General features: G+C 38.2%; 1 protein-coding gene and 1 pseudogene across 4 annotated transcripts in view; one reads left to right on the plus strand and one right to left on the minus strand.

Moving 5' to 3' along the window:
• The window catches only part of ADK (adenosine kinase), a 598204-nt gene that overhangs the window by 343711 nt on the left and 231828 nt on the right, over positions 1-22665 (plus strand). The gene's annotated exons all lie outside the window — the stretch shown is intronic.
• Positions 19968-21773, minus strand: LOC100356224 (large ribosomal subunit protein uL18 pseudogene; annotated as a pseudogene). The gene has a single exon (XR_016220974.1). The product of XR_016220974.1 is annotated as a large ribosomal subunit protein uL18 pseudogene (transcript).

Below are 22665 nucleotides of genomic sequence, written 5' to 3' on the forward strand. Positions count from 1 at the left end.
TTTGAGCAATCTTACAAACTAATTTTTATAACCAAAATATGTGTTGTTAGTTTATAGAGTGCCATTTGTTCCTCACACATTAATTTTCACTTAAGGAGCTTTGGGATTTTTCTTTAACACTATCTAAAGTGGTTCACATCTTCCATTGCTCTAATAATAAGTTCTATCAAATATCTTCTTTGACATCTACATGCTACTTGTTGTTGGATTAGTAACTGTACTATTTGCCATGTTAGTTAACATCTGCACATTACACCATCCTCCCATAACAGGATAGAGTGAGTACTCTTAGGGAAGATAAACTTTTCCTCTGCCCTCTTAGGTTCAGTAGTTTGGGCCCATGAATTAAACTGGCTTTGGATTGGCGCAGCTCCAGCTATTGCAGCCATCTTGGGAGTGAACCAACAGAAGGAAGACCTTTCTGTCTCTCCCTCTCACTGTCTGTAACTCTGCCTCTCAAATAAATAAATAAAATCTTAAAAAAAAAAAAAAAAGCTAACAGAAAATTAGTAGATGCAAAGGTTTATTTTGTATGCACACAGGATCCTCACGGAAAAAAAGTAAAAGCCCCCAAAAGGCCGTTAGATCTAGGGGCTTATATACCATTTAAACAAAAAGTTATAAAATATGGAGAAGTAACTAGATAAAAGGTGAGTTGAGGCTTCTTGTGGGATGGAATAAGGGATTCTAGTAAGGTAATAAGCAAAGGAATGATAAGTAAGCGTTGTTTAGTAAAGCTGATTATGCTGACTCAAGTGAGAAGAGATTTCTTTGTCTCTTGGTTATACTGAAGACAAAGGCTACTTTACAAATGTAAATTTACTTTTCAGAAGAAAAAATTGATTTTCTGCTTTTAGACAGAAAGGGAAATGGCAGAGAGTTCATCCTGTGTTTGCTATGTCTTACTCGCCTCCAGTTCAAAGTAATTCTTACACCAATGTATTGAATTCTAGGTGTCATATTTTTTTTTTAAGATTTATTTATTTGAAAGACAGAGTTACAGATAATCAGAGACAGAGAGAGAGAGAAATCTTCCATCTACTGGTTTACTCCCCAGATGGCTACAATGGCTGGAGTTGTGGCAGTCTGAAGCCAGGAGCTTGGAACTTCTTCCAGGTCTCCCACGTGGGTGCAAGGGCCCAAGGAATGGGTCCATCTTTTACTGCTTTCCCAGGCCATAGCAGAGAGCTGGATGGGAAGTGGAGCAGTGGGGTCTTGAACTGGCAGCACTGCCGGCAGCGGAGTTACCCACTATGCCACAGCCACAGCCCTCTGAAGTATCATTTTCTGAACTCTTTCATTACCAATTCCATGGTGGTAAATTAAGCTGATTCTGGAGTCATGGTTAATACCTTAACCCTCTGTGTCAGTTTCCCATTGTAGTTTCTTCATCCTTAAAATGGAGAACATGACAGCACTTTTCACAAAAGTTAATAAAAACATACAAGATTACTTAATAAAGGATTCTAGTAATAGTAAATGCTCACTGATTAATTCGTATCAAGAGAGAATCATTTCCTTCTGAACTGTAGTACAGAAGAAAATGTTGGCTCATTCTGGTTAGATAGCTTGTGTTCAAATTCTGATTATGCCATCTGTTAGCTGTGTGACCTTGGTCAGCTGTAAGCCTCGTATTTCCCAGCTGTGAAATCGGAATAAATCTAACCTCATTAGAGGATTCATTGAGACAGTTTGTATAGTGTCTGCTATATGATAAATATTCATTACATGCTATTTCCTCTTCTCTATAGAGTTTCTAGGCTCCCATCTTGCCCCAGGGTGTTAAATAACTTTGACATAAAACCATGTCCTCTTTTTCTTTTATGACCCTTCTCAGTGCCTATTAAAGTGTACTTTGCATGGAGAAAACAAAGTTTATACTGACAGATTGTTAATAACTGGGACCATTTAATTAAAAGTTGAAGTTTAGGCCAAGCATTGTTTGGAATCCCTATTGAGTTGTTGTTGTTGTTATTATTATTATTATTATTTTAAAGATTTATTTATTTGAAAGGCAGAGTGGCACACAGCTTGTTCATTACCCTAAATGGCCACAATGGCCAGGGCTGTGCCAGGCCTAAGCCTGAAGCCAGGAACTCCATCCGAGTCTCCCAAGTCCTTGAGCCATGTTGTTCTGCTTTCCCAGGCCCATTAGCAGTGAGCTGAATAGGAACACCTGGGTCTGGAACTGGCCCCATGATATGGGATTTCAAAGTTGCGAGCAGCAGTTTAACTACTTTGCCACAACTTCAGTCCCCACATTGAGTTTTATACTTGTTCTTGCAGTAACTACATTCAAAGTTCTGTTTACATTTTACTTTATATAAACATACAATAGTAGATACTGACTTAATAAAATCCCACTTTTCCAGTTAAAGAGCAGAAACACATTATTTGAACATGTATTAGTATAATTATATAATTTGGAATAATGAGGATAATCAGGTTTAAGAGAAGCAAAGCCAGTAGGAGATGTCTATGTAAAGAGAGATGGAGGGGCTCAGGCTGAGGCACATTGGGCTAAGCCTCTGCCTGAAGTGCCAGAATCCATATGAGTGCCGGTTCGAGTCTCGGCTGCTCCTTTTCCGATCCAGCTTTCTGCTATGGCCTGGGAAAGCAGTGGAGGATGGCCCAAGTCTTTGGGCCCCTGCACCTACGTGGGAGACCCAGAAGAAGCTCCTGGCTCCTGGCTTCGTATTGGCTCAGCTCTGGCCATTGCAGCCATCTGGGGAGTGAACCAGTGGATGGAAGACCTTTCTCTCTGTCTCTCCCTCTCTAACTCTACCTCTCAAATAAATCTTTAAAAGAGAGAGATAAATCTTTACAAGAGTGATAGAGATGGAGTGATAAATTGACTAATTTTCAAGAAACTTGCTTGCATCATTGTGAAGACTGGCTAAACAATCCAAAAACCAAAGGGTAGGAAAAGGTTCTACCTGCAGGCTAGAATTATCTTTGACAGAGCAGAAACCTGAAGCTGTGGTTCATAGGTGGAATTCCTCAACTTTGCTTTTGAGGGCTTTATAATGATTCAGTCAGACCCCTCCATATTTTATGTAGAATCCTGGTTGCTAGTGTCAACTGATTGGGGATTATAATTACATCACAAAAAACTTTCATAGCAACAGCTAATTAGCATTTGATTGAATAATAAGTCTGTACCCAGTCAAGTTGTCACACAAAAAAGCTATCTCATAATGAATTTGTTCAAAATAGTAAATTCCAGAGTTAGGTAGTTGTTTTTTTTCTGTTTTTTGGTAGAGATTTTTTATTTTTGTTTTTAGGTTTTTGGGGGAATCTAAATACCTCGTGTTTTGCTACTATTTATAATAGAAGCACAAATATCAAAAGTTTTTTGATATCTTGCAATTCATTTAAATCCTTTTTCCTGAAATCATTAAGAATTGATAGAAGAGCTGGAATTTGAAAGATAAATATCATTTAGATTGATAGAAGGAGAGATCTGTTACAGTGTGTTAGGCATAGACTAGGATGGGAATATGTGTGGTAACTGAAAGGATAAAAGAATGATAATGCTAAGAGTATGCCTCGCCTTTCTCAAAGGTATGTATGATTTATCCTTTATTCCCATTGCTTGGCATAACACCCGTAAAAGTGTTCAAGTGTTGAAGTGAATTAAGTAATAAAGCATAAAACCTATCTGTGTTGAAATGTGTTTCATCACATACACTCAGATCTGAGTGTACTTGGAATCAAAAGCACCATATCTAAATTAGTATTAATCAACGTAGGGGCTGGTGTCATAGTAAAGCCACGGCCTGTGATGCTGGCATCCCATATGGGTGCCAGTAGCTCTGCCTTTCAAATAAATAAATAAATCATTAATGAATAAATAACCTTTAAAAAAAAAGAATCAATACAGGAGCAAACAAAATTAAAAAAAAAAAAACAAAAAACTGCAGTTCCCATTCCTCAACTGGAGAAACTCATTTTCTTTTTTTAGGATTTATTTATGGCCAGCGTGTGGCACAACAGGTTAGCCCACTGCCTGCATTGCTGACATTCCATATGAGTAGCTGGTTAGAGTCCTGGCTGCTCCACTTCCCTGCTAATGCACCTGGAAAAGCAGCGAAGGTGGCCCAAGTGCTTTGGCCACCACCCATGTGGGAAACCCAAATGGAGTTCTGCACTCCTAGCTTTGTTGCGGCCCTTTGGGGAGAGTGACAGACACGCAGAAAGAGATCTTTTATCTCTGTATTCATTCCCCAAATGGGCACAATGGGCAGAGCCAGCTTAAAGCCAGGAGCCAGGAATTCCATCCAGGTTTCCCACGTGAGTGGCAGTTTTTGGGCCTTCATCGGGTCTCCCAGCGCATTAGCAGGAAACCCAAACCAGCACTGGGTTTGGAATGCAGATATTCCAAGCAGCAGCTTAATCTATTGTGCCAAAATGCCTGCCCCAAGAAAGTCGTTTTCTGCCAAAGACACCTCCCTCCCTCCACAAGAATGTAAATGTTTTAAGAGTGAAAATTATGCACAATTTTTGCTATACTTCAATGCCTTATTTTTTGCATTGAAGGGTACTTAGGGGTAGAGATTTAGGCAGTTAAGACATCTGCGGTGCCTGAGTTCAATTCCTGGCATCAGCTCTTGACTTCGTGATGGCTCGGGTGATTGGATTCCTGCTACCCACTTGGGAGACCTGGGTTGAGTTCCCAGCTCCTGGTTTTTTGGAGTGATTCTGATCCAGCAGAACTCAGTGGCAGTAGATGATGGCCCAGATAATTGAGTCCTTGCCACCCATGTGGGAGAACCAGATGGAGTTTCCAGCTGCTACCTTCAACCTTGCATAGTGTTAGTTCTAGCATACTTTGAAGAGTGAACTAGAGGATGGAAGATTTCTCTTCTATTGTTCCCCTTCTGTCTTTCAAATAAATAAATACATCTTTAAAAATAATCAAAGGAAAACCAGTGGACTTTGTTTCTCTTTTCCATGCTTGTTTCTCTGTTAAATAAATTTTGCCTGGGGTTTTGTGAAAAGAGAAAAATAATAGTTCTACTTATTTCCTTTTCATTTTATACTGGTTTGATAACATTTATTTAACTAATTATGTGCAGAGATTTCATTGTAAATAAAGAGAAGAAGCAGAGTATTTTTCTATGATGACTTTTTAGTGATTTTATTACTAGAAAGATAAACGTTGCTTTATTGTTTATGTTAGTCTGAAAAATAGGTAACAAAATGTAAAGAGGTGTATTTGCTTTGACACTTTTTCCCAAAGAGACAATTAAAGCCAAGTTCTAGTCGAACAGTTTGCTAACTGAATTCTTTCCTGGGGAGCACTAATAGCCTTTATCAGAGGATTATAGATATGGTTGAAAAGTGCTAATGATGAAAGAAAAGTATAATTTCTACTCTTTGAAATATGACTAAAAAGTTGTAAGTGAAACCAATTTCTCTGAGGTGACATTCAGATTTGTGGTTCATTTTCATCAGATGATCTGATCTACTTTTGTTGGCAATTCAGAAAAGAAGGTGGGGGTTGGAAGGCTAATATGTAACAAAGCTACTGAAGTGACTATTTGAGTATTTCATTCCATCTGTCATAGATTCACTGGGATTAAGAAGTTGGCACAAATGGATGTAATATAGTTTCTTTTTTCAAGGAAGTAAATGAAAATAAAATGTAAAACGAAAGGATAATATACTAGAAAGTGTAAAAGGAAAAAATATATATAATATTTTTAACATCAGTGACACTAAATGTAAAAATAATAACTTTATTAATGATTATTTCCTTGCTTTTTGCAGTATTTAGTATTTCCAAAAGGGTGCTTGAACGAACAAGACCCAATTTCTTTATTAAATATTTCAGTTGCACGTTCTACTTGCTCATAATGGACCAGTTGTCATTACTCAGAGTATAGACGTGATGTGTTATAAAAAATTAAGCTACATATAATAATACAGGAATTAAAAAGGAAATACCCTACTTGAACAAATAATAGTTATCCATGTGTATTTACAACAAAGAAAACTCAAAACAGAAAGATATATTTTAAACAGGTATGTGGTGGTGGCCTAGAGTTTTGTCTGCATTTGTATTATGTCATTGACAGGAATATGGAAATAGGCTTTCATTTCTAGTCATCCGCAGCCTCTGAAGTACTAAATTTATGGTATGAAGCCCACCTTTTCCTGGACCCTGAATGATATGCTGTTTCTCACAGAATTTTTGAAGTCAGTCTCTAATTGATCGACACACATGAATATAATAGTGGAAAGAAATGAAATTAGGCACACAAGATTTCTTTTTTTATTAAACACTATAAAACCATAAATTTATAGACATAGGAATACAATTCTTTATATCAGAAAATCTGTAAATAAAAACTACATTTTGCTACAGAAATGTTAACAGTAAGATTATACTGAGGTGTTTTTAAAGCATTCTTTCATAACAAGTTGATTCTGGGTGAACATTTCTATATCAGATTACTGTATATTCTTAGTGATTATAATTGGAATAGCTCTTACAGGATTTATTATGAACCAGTATGAGACAAATATTTGGTTTGCTTCATGCCATAGACTGTTAATGCTTTTTTCTTGTGTTACTAAAATCTCTTACATTTTCAACTATGGTTAGTGGTAGTCCCCTCACAAAAAGGGAAATGAATAGGCTTTACTATAATAAAAATTAGAATATCTGTGAATTTCATGTTTTAGATGTGTATTGGTACTTAATAAAGTGTACTAATTTTTAAATTGTTCTCATTTTGTAATAATTTCACTCTCTGCTTATTTGATCAACTCATGGTTTAACATTTGGGCACGTGATTAGTCTCATGGTAATAGAGATATGTTTAACTAAAATTCAAACAAATCCTTATAAATCTTTCTGAAAATCTCACAAATGAGATGATTTCTTCAAGGGTTAAGAATTTATTAGGTTTTAAAAAGTATACACACCTGGTACATCCAGATTTTTTTTTAGAATTCTTTTCAACAAAAGTCCAACCAGCAAATGTCTAGTATCCTGAACATTTAAGACAAAGATGCATTTCTACAGGACTAGGAACGTGCATCCCATCTCCTAACAATGTCTCTAATTACCTCAGCTTGGACTGATCAATATTTGATCTTTTTCCCACCATGCAAACATGTTACTTTGACTTTGTCTCTTTCTCTTCCTTTTCAATAATTTGCAGCCATATGAGAATGGTTCTTTTTGTTTGTTCTTTCTGGCTTGCGGCCAGGGGTCTCTTATTAGTATAATGCAGTTCATTGATGTGAATTTGTTGATCTCCTGGGTAGTTTTTCACAAATTTAAGGCAATTAAAAGCTTTTATATGGCATTTCACTCGGAGTTATTAGTGGTCTTTCAGTGATTTTGCTTTTAAAAATTACTTCATCGTTTTATGATTATTTCCTTTCCCTCCTTTTTATCTCCTCTCCCCAACTTATAAAAATGCTATTGAAAAGGATTGAAACAACCTTTCCATTGATCAATTTCATAAAAAGTAACAACTCGTAAACTTGTAATCCAGTAACTCTTAATAATATTTTAATTAACACAGTTTTTATGGACTAATTAAATTTTTGTTTTTGAGTTTTATGAGTCGCTTTGTTTTGAGTTTATGGACATTCATGATTGAAACCATAGTTAATATGGAGAATATTGACAAGAATTAAATCTAAAAAATATTTAATTATTTTTTTTAAAAAAAACACATACTTTAAGCTTGTGGGGGGGGCAGAACTCTTTAAATTGGAGCTTTATTAATAATTTAAAATTTTCTTATAGCTAATATCATGTCCATAATATTTTTGGTTCCTTTTTTGGTGGATTGACCTTTCTCTAGCACATCAGAAGTAAGAATGCCAAATAAAGGTCACCTAAGTCTTTGAGAAAACTATAGCAGTGATCAAATAAAATATTTTTTCACTTGATTTATGAGTGTTAGAAGTCATTGATACCATTTCTTTGTTCCCCAATTTAAAAATTATTTCGGGAGTTGTAATTTAGCAAAGTGGTTAAAATGCCACTTGAGGCACCAACATCCCATATTGGAGTTACTGGGTTTGAGTACCAGCACCACTTTGAATTCCATCTTCCTGTTAATGTACATCCCGGGAGACAGCAGGTGATGACTTAAGTAGTTGGGTCCTTATCATCCAAGTGGAAGACCCAAACTGAGTTCTGGGATTCTGGGTTCAACCTGGCCCACCCCAAGTGTTTCTGGCATTTGATGAAACATCCAGAAGATAGACAGGTGCTCTTGGAAGTTGTGTCCCTGGTGTTTGTCACTGTTTTCTTAGAGGTTTTGTGAGTAATAGCCAGTCATGTAGAAACACGATAGGGTAAGAGGATGAGGATGTGTGTAAACTGGGAAAACGTAGAAGGCCTGTTGGATTCCTCTCTGTTACTTCATCTGCAGAGTTAAGGATGTTCCTTTACAGGGAGAGCAGCTCTCACATGAGGTCTTACAGCCTCCATAAGAGGGGGGTCAAAAAAATAGGTCACAGGTTTTATGTCCAGCATCTTATGTCCAGGAAAAGACTCCTGGAAGATCAAAAAGACCTTTGTACTTTCCCAAATTCCTTCACCTTCAAAGAATCGATATGTGAAGGTGCCATATTTGAGGATGTTATATCCTGAGCCCATCAATAGAGATGATGATAATAATACCTACCTCCTTCAAATAAACTGTGATATATTCATATGTAGATTGTATAGAACAGTGCATGGCTACAAGAAATACTCACTAAAAGTTTGCTTTAAAGGTATTTTTAGGGATGGGCATTTGGCCTGACATTTGAGATGCCTGTGTCCCATGTCATGATGCCCTGCTTAGATGCACACTTCTGGCTCCCAACTCCAGCTTCATGCTAATTCAAACTCTAGGTGGCAGCAGTGATGGCTCATTCATAGAGTTCTGGCCACTCATCGTGGAGATCTAGATTGAGTTCCTGGCTCCTGGCATCAGCCTTGGCCCAGCCTCTTCCATTGCAGGCATTTGTGGAGTGAACCAGCAGATTCATATTCTCTCTCTCTCTCTCTCTCTCTCTCTGTGTGTGTGTGTGTGTGTGTGTGTATGTGTGTGTGTATGTATCTGCCTCTCAATTAATTAGAAAGAACAAAGGGGATAAAGAAGAAAAAAGTTGAGGCCAGAACTGTGGCATAGTGGGTACAGATGCTGTCTGCAGTGCCAGTATCCCATGTAGGCTCCAGTTTGAGTCCTGGCTACTCTACATCTGATCCAGCTCCCTGCTAATGTGCCTGGGAAAGCAGCAGAGGACGGCCCAAGTCCTTGAGCCCCTGCACCCATGTGGGAGACTTGGAAGAACTCCAGGCTTCTGGCTTCGGATTGGCACAGTTCCAGCCGTTACTACCATTTGGGGAGTGAATCAGCAGATGGAAGACCTCTCTCTCTCTCTCTGCCTCTGCCACTGCCTCACTGTAACTCTGCCTTTCAAATAAATAAATAAATAAAAATCTTTAAAAAAAAAGTTAAAATGAAATTAAATTATGTACCAATCTCTATGTTACATTATGTAGATTTGTAGGAAATGTTTGTTCTGAAGTGTATTTCCCCTCAATAAGTTTGTATATTTAAAGTTAAGGGAATTCCAAAAGACAGTTCGGACTCCAAATGAAATGAAAATCTGTACCTAATAATAATAGTAACATATTTGACAAATAGCTTATTTTGATATAAGAATGAAGAAAATTCTATTTTTAAAAATTTATTGTTGGCTGGCACCACGGCTCAATAGGCTAACTGTCCGCCTGCGGCGCCGGCCACTAGGTTCTAGTACCGATTGGGGTGCCGGATTCTGTCCCGGTTGCTCCTCTTCCAGTCCAGCTCTCTGCTGTGGCCCAAGAAGGCAGTGGAGGATGGCCCAAGTGCTTGGGCCCTGCACCTGCATGGGAGACCAGGAAAGGCACCTGGCTCCTGGCTTCAGATCAGCGCGCTGCAGCACACCGGCCGCAGCAGCCATTGGAGGGTGAACCAACAGTAAAGGAAGACCTTTCTCTCTGTCTCTGTCTCTCACACTGTCCACTCTGCCTGTCAAAAAAAAAGTTTTTTTTTAATTTATTGTTTATTTGAAAGGCAGAATTCCAGAGAGAGAGGGAGAGTCAGGGAGATCTTCCATCCACTGCTTTACTCCCCATATGGCTGCAATAGCCAGGGCTGGGCTGGGCTAGACCAAAACCAGGAGTTTCATCTGGATCTCTCACATGGACACAGAGTGGGCCATCTTCCCCTGCTTTCCCAGGTACATTAGCAGAGAGCTGGATCAGAAGTAGAGCAGCTGGGACTCAAAACTAGCATCCATGTTGGATGTTGGTATCTCAGGCTGCAGCTTAACCCACTGCACCACAGTGTCAGCCCCATGAAGAAAAAATTCATTGTATTTCTTCTTTCTTTTTTTTTTTTTTTTTAAAGATTTGTTTATTTTACTTAAAAGTCACGGTTACACAGAGAGAGAAGGAGAGGTCTTTTATCCACTCGGTCACTCCCCAACTGGCTGCAGCTGCCGGAGCTGCGCCAATCTGGAGCCAGGAGCTTCTTCCAGGTCTCCTTCATAGGTGCCGGGGCCCAAGGCTTGGGCCATCTTCTGCTGCTTTCCCAGGCCACAAGCAGGCACTGCAGGTGGTGGCTTTACCCGCTGAGCCACAGCACCGGCCCCCATTGTATTTCTTTAGAATAGACCCGTGTTCGAGGCAATGTTCTAATTTAGAAGAGGTGATTAGTTAGCCCTGGTATTTTAGTTGAGTTTAATTTAGTATTGCTTGTCTTTTTATGAATAGCTTAGAAAGCTGACATTCTCACTGATATAAGAAGTAATGTGATTTGTTAATTTCACTGATAGGATCTGAAGCACTGGGTTTGATTTCCTTACTCCTAAATTGCTTTCATTTATGTTACGTAGAAAATACTTGCCTCATCTGAATTAAACGAGTATTTCTGAAAAAAATTTTTGTTGTCATAAGACACTGAGATAGCCATTCTTTGCCTCTTCCTTTAGATACATCTTTGAAGGTGAATTTAAAGATATTTTTGGCTTCTAAACAGATCTTTTCTACCTGCCTTTGTTTCAGCTTGAATTTCTTAGTGGTCTTCACACAATGCTTTCTGAGTTTGACAACACTGACCACCCTTCAGGTTTTAGTCTTCTCTGCTTGGCCAGCTCTCTTACCTTCCCACATCTCTTTACTTTGGTAACTCTGTGGTTCCATCAGATTTTGCTTCAGTTATCACTTCCTGACTTGGTCAATTCCACTCATGTTCCATTCACAGATTCAACAACCAATATTTGCTGAGTTTGTACTATACACCTGATGCCGGTTACACCACAGGAACAAAAAGTCCCTGCAGCATTCATGTCTGTTCTGTCATATCAGTAAGGAAGACATAGAGTTCCCACCAGTCTTGCAGGAACCTTTCATCTTGGGTAACAAGAGGATGGTGTAGGATGTAATAAACAAACACATAGCATGTCAGGTAGCAGTTCAGTACTTCCATAGAAGGGTAAACCAGGGAAATCTGTTAGAGGATGACTGGCAGAGATTGGTGGCAATACTCTTTTTGAAAGGGCGCTCATAGAAGATCTCTTTCAAGAAGGGTCTGTTGACAGAGACAGAAATTAAGGGTGACAGCAAGTCATTTTTGTATCTTTGATACCAGTTTCCAGAAAGAGGAAATACAGAGTGCAACATGCTTGAGTTTTCTGAGATAAAAAATAAAATATGTTGCTTGATGAGAGGAGTGGGTATGTGCAAAGGAGAGAATGTTTGTGGCCCTCTAGCCATTGGTTAGCATATAATGTGATAACTAAGTCCTTGTTGAATGACTGATTAAATAGAAACATTGCCAAGATCGTTGGATTATTTTCCTGGTTTAAAAAAAAAAAAAGCACAGGGCAGGTGTTTAGCACAGCATTCAGACACACTTGGGGAAAGATCTAAAGATACCACCTAGGATACCTGCAGCCCACGTGTGGGGGGTTGGGTCCTGATTTCACTTCTGATTCCAGCTTCCTTCCAGTGTGTACCCTACTAATGCACAGATTATGGTCCAACTATTTGGGATTCTGCCACCCACTTGGGAGACCCAGATTTGTTCCAGGTGTCTGGCGTCAGTCTGGTCCAACTCTGGCTATTACAGGTGTTTAGGGAGTGAACCAATGGATGAAAGATCTCTCTTTCTGCCTTTCAAATAAAAGAAATTAAAAGACTTGACCTAAGCCTCTGCCTTTCAGACCATCTTAAAGATATCAGAGGTATTTCATGTCATCATGAATATAAAATTAGAGGTTAAGTAATAGATAACCAAGAAATTTTAACTTAAGATTATCCGTTGGAGCCCTCATGTTTACCACCACCACCTAGTTTCAAGTTACTTCTCTTTTCTGTCATTCAGGTATGGGTACTCTGAGGTTACCTTAAAAAAAAAAAAAAAAAAGTGATATGTTGTAATTCCATTTGGCTTCAGAAATTCTTTTATTGCCCTCTAGTTCTACAAAAGTAAGGCTAATCCAGTTTGCTATAAACCATTCTTTATTCCATATCTATACTACCAATTTCCCACATGTCTCATCTTCCCCAAACAAAAATAAATTGCTTTCTTTTCCATACCAATTCTTTATGCAATACTTATCTGCTTAAATTTTAGAATTAGCCCACATGCCCACCAGCGGTTTTTTCTTGACTGGAAAGTTCTTTTGCTCTGCTAAGGCTTAATATGGGAAAAAAAAAAAAACGAGAAACGGTTAACCAAAACTTGATTAAAATATTTATTTGGGTGCCAGTGTTGAAGCATAGCAGATTAAGCCTCTGCTTGCAGTGCTGACATACCATATGGTAGTGCCAGTTCAAATCCCAGCTATTCCACTTCTGATCCAGTTCCCTGCTAATGTGTCCTGGAAGGAAACAGAGAGTGGTCCAATTCCCCTGATACCCATTTGGGCAACCCAGATGGAGTTCCAGGTTCCTGGCTTCAGCCTGGCCCAGCTCTGGCTGTTGCTACCATTTGAGGAGTGAGTCTGGGAATGGAAGATGGGTAGATTATCTCTCTCCTCACTTCCATCCTTCCCTCTCTCTCACTCTTACAAATAAATAAATAAATCTTAAAAACATTTATATTTATTTAAACATAATCATGTATCTATCTTGACATATGATAAAAAGCAATGTTTTCTAAGTTATATTCTATAAAATGCTTGATTTTCAAATCAATTGGAAAATGTAAGATAGGCAAAATTTGCAGTTTTCTTTACTATGGGATAAAACTTTTTTATCCAGAACATCTTTTTATATTTCAAGGCATACTAGAATTCAGCTAGACACTGTTTGGGAATTACTAAAACAATAACAACAAAAAATTTCTACCTGAAATTCAAATATTTTCAATGCTAAATTAGGCATTTCCCCTCCTTAATTGCCATACAACTTTTATTGATTCTTTCTTTTCTTCCAGTGATTTTTAAAAAGAGGAAAAGTATCCAAATATGTTTCAGCCCCACCCACCCTGTGAGCACGTCTTTGTTTTTAGCTCCCCTCTAAGTCTATTTTTCCCCATAATTGTACTTAAGAAATAGAAGCCACTCTATTTTCAAAGTTCAGATTAGAAAGAGACTTGGGTTTAGAGGCTTGTTTCTGTCTCTGGCTATCTAACTGTTCCTCCACCCCAAGGGGAAAATACTGTGAAAGAACACCTGCTATGAGCACTCTTTGAGCATTATTCTCCCAAGCTTATCCCATATAAAGCAGTTTTTGATAGAAAAACAAAACACTCCTTGTTGTGATACCTCTGTGTACCAAAAGGACCTCTTGACATATACTGTGTGATATTAATTCACGCTTACACAGACATACAAATTATTTTGATTGTGTGGGAAGGGGAATGGAGCATATTTTGGTGGCTTTACTTACTTAAAGTCTATTGTTCTGTGACTATGAAATATCAGATATTTTTATATTCAATTTGTGGGTTTGATACTCTTTTTTTCTTACATGTAAACTAGGAGTTGTACAGTAATGTTTAAAAGGAATCGCATGAATGTAAAAAGATTATAGTTTTACAGATATTAATAAATGTCATTAGATTTTTTAGTAATTTGAATGGTGGGAAAATCCTTATTGAAGTATATTTATTTTTCCTACAATTTCAGCTATGATTTTATATTCAGTGTAAGTGGTTTTATCTGAGTGCCAGATTATCGTATTAACCTTTGCCTCCCATCATGTACAATTTAGACACTAAATTGTGCTGTAGACAACTGTAGTATAAGCAAAATTGTCGCTAACCAAACATGAAATCTGTAAGGTTTTGTTTTTTGTTTCTTTATCTCTGTGAGTTTTCCCTTTAGGATGATAGGATATGATGTGGATGTCCTAGTAAAGTGTTTCTTTTATTCCATGAATTACAAATAGCTTAAGAAAATATTTAAAATAAAACTATAATTATTAGTCCAGATAGTCTCTATTTTAGTGAGAATGTCAGAAATTATGTCATCACAATGGACTGTTAGCCAGGAAGTTCTGTCTAGCAGATGAATGAATTAGGAGTACTGAGTTTCTAATAAAAGAAGCTATTGTAATACTGAAATACTACTGATGGGGGTTGCCAATTTTCTGTCTTTAAATTTACAGAACATCTTCTGTGATTAAAGTAAGGAATACTTAGAGTAAATCCTTAGCATAAACCAACTATAAACTTGAGAAACCAGAAATGGAAGATGATAACTTCCTTTTAACAATGCCATTTGAATTCCCAGCTTCTCTTAGTTCTGCTGCTAGACACTTACTCCTTTGTCTCAAAAACTGTTAGCAAAAAATGATAAATATACTTCTTGCTTTACTCAGCTAACATCTGTACATTGTTTCTATTTTCAGACTTCCCATCTTCCTAGTCTGCATGACTATGATGACCCTATTTTGTTAGAATCCTCAAAGACTGGTTATTTTGACAAGAAAAAGATCTATTTGTAATATATTTGCATTTCAGTGTTTTCGTTCTGACTTAAAATGTGGGCTATCCTTTAGCTATCTTGTCCTTGCATTTAACTAAATTTTTTTTAGTTTCTTTTACAATAGGATGAACTCTTGTCAAGATATATTCCATTTATAGCTGACATAGAGCTTTACACATAGTAGGCATTCATTATAATTGATGATTTGGAATTTGTACATCTTGTGGGCTAAATATAACTTTCCTGCTGTTTCGTATATTTCCTTACCTAAACAGGTACTGGATTTTATACAGTTAACAGTAAATTCAGTATATCTTTCATAAAAACATGGAAAACTTAGACAAATATTTTTGTAATATTGTTATTCAAGTCTTAGCTTCTTGACTAACAATAAAATAACTTATCTGTATAGGATTTTATTGTACAATAAGAACAGCATTTTCATGTGCTTCATCATAGCCAGTTAACTAAAAATAAATGAGTATTTAAAATGGAAAATGAAATTATCCTGTTGCCTGAAATATCTTAACTCAGGTTTTATTACAAGTTGCATATGGTATCTGTTAGAACTTTGAATCTCTGTTGGTTGTTGAATTATTATGTGGATTAACTGTTGCATTTGAACGTTTTTGACTTTAAAAGCTTGTGTCTGTTTTAAATCTTACACAAATTCCTTACAGGTTTTGAGGATAGTCTAATCCCTTTCTTCTATCTCTTTTTTTTTTGTTTTGTTTTTATACCACAGCACCAAGTCCTAATTTAGTACATTGATTTGATAGCTTTATGTTATTATTAATGGATCTTTTAAAATTATATAAAGTCTAAATCTGGACTAGGGAACCTTTTTTCTACCAAGGTCCATTTATAACATCATTCACAGGCCATACGGAATTATCAGTTTAACAATTAGCTTGTAGATTTACCGAATTTCAAGTCTCGCCTGCAGTTGCTTTAGTCGGGCCAGACCAAATCATTTCACGGGCCTTTATTTGGATCATGGGCTATACATTGTCCACCCCTGCATTGTTACCCTATTTTAGAGAGCATGGGAAAAATGAATAATTGGGGAAAATTAGAGCATATACAGCATATTAAGAAAAAAGATTTTGGGGCTGGCACTGTGGTGCAGTAGGCTAATCCTCCTCCTGCAGCGCTGGCATCCCATATGGGCGCTGGTTCTAGTCCCAGCTGCTCCTTTTCCAATCTAGCTCTCTCCTGTGGCCTGGGAAAGCAGTAGAAGATGGCCCAAGTGCTTGAGCCCCTGCACCCACATGGGAAACCAGGAAAAAGCTTCTGGCTTCAGATAGGCCCCGCTCTGGCCGTTGCAGCCATTTGGGGAGTGAACCAACAGAAGGAAGACCTTTCTCTCTGTCTCTCCCCTCTCAGGTTTTTGTGTTGTTTTTTTGTTTTTGTTTTTGTTTTTTTTCTGACAAGCAGAGTTAGAGAGAGAGACAGAGAGAAAGGTCTTCCTTTTTCTGTTGGTTCACCCCCCAAATGGCCACTATGGTCAGTGCGCTGTGCCAATCTGAAGCCAGGAGCCAGGTGCATCCTCCTGGTCTCCCATGTGGGTGCAGGGCCCAAGCACTTGGGCCATCCTCCACTGCCCTCCTGGGCCACAGCAGATAGCTGGACTGAAAGAGGAGCAACCGGGACAGAATCCAGCACCCCAACTGGGACTAGAACCGGAGTGCCGGTGCCGCAGGTGGAGGATTAGCCAAGTGAGCTGTGGTGCCAGCCTCCCTCTCACTGTCTGTAACTCTACCTCTCAAACAAATAAATAAAAAATCTTTAAAAAAAAGAAAAAAGATTTTTAACTTGATAATCCCAGGAAAGCTAAAACTTCTTTGTAAGAGAATAGTACCTTCTCAGAGCTTCTCTTAAATTCTGTATATCATTTTCAGGAAAAAAAGATTTTTTTCTTAAATATAGACCACATTTGCTTCCAGAAACTATTATTAAAGTTACTTCAAGTAATTCAATAAGTTACATATGTTTCGTATCTGATCTTTGAAAGATTTATTTATTTACTTGAAAGTCAGAATTAGAGGAAGAGGTTTCATGCAAGTGAGAGATCATCCATCTGCTGGTTCATTCCCCAAATGGCCTTAGTGGCCAGAGCTGGGCCAGGCCAAACCCAGAGCCAGAATCTTCATCTGGGTCTCCCATTTGGGTTGCAGGGACCCAATGACTTGGGCAGTCTGCCTTCCCAGGTACATTAGCAGATAGCTGGGTTGGAAGTGGAGCAGCCAGCTCTGAAAACAGCTCCCATATCTGAATTTTTAAATCCAAATATTTTGACTGACAGGTAGAGACTTCTAGTTTAGTCACAGTGGAATTATCAGCTTCAAAATGAAAGAATAGGATAATACATTGACATTCACAAATTTAGCATTCATAGTTCAACTGATGTTTGCTGTGATCTGACATAGGGAATGAGTTAACTGTCTAGCATCCTGTGTAGCATACTTTGGTTATTATGTACAGCATATTAAATATACAAGTACCCTTCTGAAATAAGTTTATTTATCATAAAAACCTCAAGTCCTTTACATGAAGAGAGAAAACTATAATGAGGATAGAGTATTAAGTTTAGAGATGCAAAAAAGGAAAGATGACTCTCACATAATATTAAGTATAAAAATGTAAGTTTTAGTATCTCCATAATTGATGGATTGAAGAATTTTGAAAATCTCACAGCAGCCTTATGTAATTCTGAAACCATGATCGTTCATCAATAAATGTGGAAAACAAAAAGTCTTCAGCCATTTTGATCTATTAAGTGAATATGTTCTCTTTGTATAGTTTTTAAAGAAGTATTATTTACCAAATTTCCCAGCCTTTTGTACAATTTTAGTTTTGTCACCATATTTCATTTTTCCCGTTAGCTGTCAGAAAGCTAAAAGCAAAGCTGTGTTGTATAGATTATAGCATGCATTTTTATGTTTATTCTGCTTTCTTCTTTACCACCAAGTACTTGTCATGATATCTTGTCTTTTTTACATCCTTATAAACCACCTCAATCCTTGTCTGCAACCAGGCAATGGATACATAAAATTATTTATAAGATTCAGGGAAATGTTCTTTAAAAAATTAGATTGTTATTTGAAACCATAGAGCTCAAGTATATTGTAAGAGACATATCATAAACAAAACTTTTTTAAGATTTATTTATTTTTAAGACAGAGTTACAGGGAGGGAGAGGCAGAGGAAGAGAGAGGCGTTGTGGGGGGAAGATGGGGAGAGGGAGAAAGAGATATCTTCCATCCATTAGTTCACTCCACAAATGGCCACAACGGCCAGGGCTGAGCCAGGTTGAAGCCAGGAGTTTCATCCTGTTCTCCCAGTTTGGTTGCAGGGGCCCAAGCACTGGGGCCATTTTGTGCTGCTTCCCCAAGCTCATTAGCAGAGAGCTGGTTCAGAAATGGAGCAGCCAGGACTCGAACTGGCACCCATTTGGAATGACAGCATCCCAAGGGGCAGCGCTTTACCCATGGTGGCTTTACCTACTTTGCCACTTCCCCAGCCACGTACAAAAGTTCTTAATAGGAGGTTTACTGAATTAGAAATTACTATTGCTTTAATAATTAATCTGAATTGATATATTCTTCTATATATCCAAAAATTCCTTTACATATGTGTTATTTATGTGTTCCCCAAATTATATGTGTAAAGTATTGTACAAAGGAAAAAGAGACCACTAAAAAACATTTTTTAAAAAATTTTATTTTTTGGAGCCGGTGCTACCTACTACACCACAGTGCCAGTCCCCGCTAAGAACATACTTAACACAATGAGAGAACTTGAAAAGGTTTGCGGAAAGCAGAATTAAAAGATATGTTTATTTGGTACTAAAAAATGTTAAAATCTACATATAGGAGAGGGTCTTCAAAAAGTTTGTGGGAAATATGATGAAGAAATTTGATATAGGGGCTGGCACTATGGTGCAGTGGCTGAAGCCACCATCTGCAGTGCCAGCATCCCATATGGACGCCATTTTGAGTTCTGGCTGCTCCACTTCCACTCCAGCTCCCTGCTAATGCACCTGAGAAAGCAGCAGAAGGTGGTCCAAGCTTGGGCCTCTGCACCCAGGGGGATCCCTGCACCTAAAAGAAGCTCATAGTTCCTGGCTTTGGCTTGGCCCAGCCCTGGCCATTGTGGTGATCTGGGGAGTGAACCAGCAGATGGAAGATCTCTCTGTCTCCTCCTCTCTCTCTCTCTAACTCTGCCTTTCAAGCAAATAAATAAATATTAAAAGAAGAAGAAGAAGAAACTTGCTCTGGATTTCAAAAATTTTTCCACCAAAGCACGCTTACAATATAATTCCATTTTCCATGAATTTTTAAAGAACCTTCATACATACCAAATACACTTTATACATGCTGTTCAACTTTTCCCATGTCCTTGGTGTTCCAGTTTTGTTTGGACATGGTAATCTTTGTGAAAACAGCATGTGGGTGTATTCTTGGTTTGTTAAAATAAGAATATGTAAGAAATTCATGGAATAAAATTATTTTTGAGTTTTTGCTGTGTATTTTTCTACCATACGAGAAAAAATATTTCATATGCTTTTTAATTAATTTTATTCCAAAGATACATAAGCAAAAGTTCAAAAGATACTTTACTTTTGGAAATGTACTTAAATTTACATTCTGTTTTACATAATTAATTCACTTACTAAATGCCTGCCACTTTTTTTTTTTTTTTTTTTTTTTTTAAGGTTTATTTGTTTGTTTGAAAGGCAGAGTTACAGAGAGGCAGAGAGAGGTCTTCCATCTACTGGTTCACACTCCAGATGGCCACAATGGCCAGAGGTGCACTGATCCAAAGCCAGGAGCCAGGAGCTTCTTCCAGATCTCCCATGCGGATACAGAGGCCCAAGCACTTGGGACATCTTCTACTGCTTTCCCAGGCCATAGCAGAGAGCTGGATCAGAAGTAGAGCTGCTGGGACTAGAACTGGAGCCCATATGGGATGCCAGCACTGCAGACGGTGGCTTTACCCACCACACCACTGCCCCCTGCCACTTTTTTTTTTTTTTTTGCTTGGTCAATAAGTTTATTGTCTTTATCAGAAAAATCTTCATAGAAAATTGTTTGGTTTAGCTCTCAGCAGCCCGCTCCTGAGCTCTGAGGAAGCTTGCTTTCTTTTGAGCTACCCGATCTTTCTTCTGGGCAAGGGACATTTTGGGACGGTTCCACCTCTTCTTTTTAACTTCTCTCTTGGGCTTCTTCTCGTACACTGGATTCTCTCGTATAGCCGCGTGGGCTTTCTTGTACATCTCCTCCATGTCTGGAGTCACATTGTTCTTTATGTACTGAGAGAACTGCTTCTTGTAAGCATCTTCATCTTCTTCCATTAGGTAACGCATGTAATCTGCAACATTCTGCCCCATAATGTGCTTCCGATGTACTTCTGCATTAAACTCCTTGCTTTCAGAATCAACCAGGGAATCGTTTGGTACTGTGAGGGATGGACAAGCCTCCATCCACAGCTCCCTTCAGGGCTCCAAAAACTTTATTGCCAGTAGTAGTTCTGGCAAGGCCTGCATCTAAATAGCAGGTGAAGGCACCAGGTTGACCATCAATGCTTTCCACATTGTATTCATCTCCAGTCACCTCCACTTGGCCTTCATAGATCTTGTCCATGCCAAACCTATTGAGAAGCCTGCAAGCCAGCAGCAGGCCAGTACAATATGCTGCAGCATAATTGGTCAGGCCAACTTTGACACCGTATTTTGGCAGTTCGTGTGCATAAGCTGCACAGACTATCATATCCCCTTCTATACGGGCATAAGCAATCTGACAAATGATATCTCTATTAGTTACAGGAACTATCATCCTGTATTTGGGTGTGTTGTACTTATTTTTATCCTGGATCACCAAGCGTTTCCGAGCATAGTAATCAGTTTTACCCTCTCGCCGTCTTCGAAACTTCACTTGGTATCTCTTAAAGTAGGCCTTGTTCTTGACAACTTTAACAAACCCCATCCTGCGGAACAGAGACCCGCAACCGCGGCTCGACACAGACCTGCAGGCCCAGCAGCGCTACAGGGGGGGAAAAGCCCCCTGCCACTTTTGTAGATGCTGAAAATATAGCAGTGACAAAAGCAAATATAAATTACTGCCCTTAAGGTGCTCACCTATTAAATATTAGTTCTTTAAACAAAATATTTAGTATATTAGATGGCTATTGTGAACTATGGAGAAAAATAAACCATAAAGAGGAAAAGAGTGCTCAGACTTCAAGAGGAAAGTTGCACGTTTAAATAGAATCAGTAAGGAAAGTTGCTTCTACAAAGATGATATCTGAATACAGATTGCAATAATTTAAGTCATGCAGATATTAAAAGCAATCTAGACATAGGAATAAAAAACATGTACAAAGCATAGATGCCAGAAGCATGGAACTTGTTAAGAAACAGGAGAATAATAGGCCTGGAGTAGAATGAGCATGGGAAAAGTAGTAGTAGATGTAGTTGTAGAGTGAAAGAATGAAACAAAGAGGCTGGCGCCGTGGCTCACCAGGCTAATCCTCTGCCTGCAGCGCCGGCACCCCAGGTTCTAATCCCGGTCGGGGCACTGGATTCTGTCCTGGTTGCTCCTCTTCCAGTCCAGCTCTCTGCTGTGGCCCAGGAAAGCAGAGGAGGATGGTCCAAGTGCTTGGGCCCTGCACCTGCATGGGAGACCAGGAGAAGCACCTGGCTCCTGGCTTCGGATCAGTGCAGTGGCCATTGGAGGGTGAACCAACGGAAAAAGGAAGACCTTTCTCTTTGTCTCTCTCTCACTGTCTAACTCTGCCTGTCAAAAAAAAAAAAAAAAAAAAAAAAAAGAATGAAGCAAAAAAGAGCCTTTGGAGAGAGTTTTGTTTAGAAGAGAAGAAACATAACCTGATTTGTATTTCTGTTGGTTTACTCTGGCTGCTATGTACGCATACAAGGACCTAAATGGGACAAAGATAAACATAGGGAGATCAATTTGGAGGTTGTTCCAGTAATGTAAATGAGAAATATGATTGCTTGGACTAGAGTATTAGCAATGGACTTAGTGAGAAGCAATCAGGTTCTGAATATACTGTGCAGGTACATATAGTAGAATTTGCTGTTGGAAGTAGTTAATTAGAGAAAGAAGGAGTTAGTGAGAGAAAGAAATAAGACAAGGATGGAACTTCCATTAACTGAGATGGGGCAAATGGGGATAATTTGATCTAGTTTTGTATAAATTAAGGAAAGCTTGAGTCTTGCAGACCAGTATTGCTTAGCTAAAATAGTTCCTGTTCATCGTGGATTAGAAATAGGTATTATTAACTAATTTAATATTTTTGTCTAAGGCTTGATTTAGAGTTAGTCTTTGATAAACTCCTATGTTTGTAATACATGAATTTATTTCATTTTGAACTCATTGATTTTGTTGTATATATTTTATAGAATGTTCTAAAGCACATTAATGGAAACACAAGTTAAAATTCCTTTCTTGCCTTACTAATATTAAAAAAAAACCCACACATACATAAAGTTTTTTGTCTCACCTAACATATTTATACTCCCTTCCCCCTTTTTGGCAAACTTGTTTGAAAGTGTAGTGTTTCACATTATGTCATGGGTATACTAGAGCACATGTGTTCAATCCAGTTCATAAATGGAAGCAGCTGGTTTCCTGTGCAGTTAAGAGAAGGCATGCACACAGCTGAGTTCCTCAAACTTGGGAACTCATTGGATTCCCTTTC

This window comes from Oryctolagus cuniculus, chromosome 15 (genome assembly GCF_051225735.1).
Source record: "Oryctolagus cuniculus isolate XC-2025 breed Fujian yellow rabbit chromosome 15, ASM5122573v1, whole genome shotgun sequence".
NCBI lineage: Eukaryota > Metazoa > Chordata > Mammalia > Lagomorpha > Leporidae > Oryctolagus > Oryctolagus cuniculus.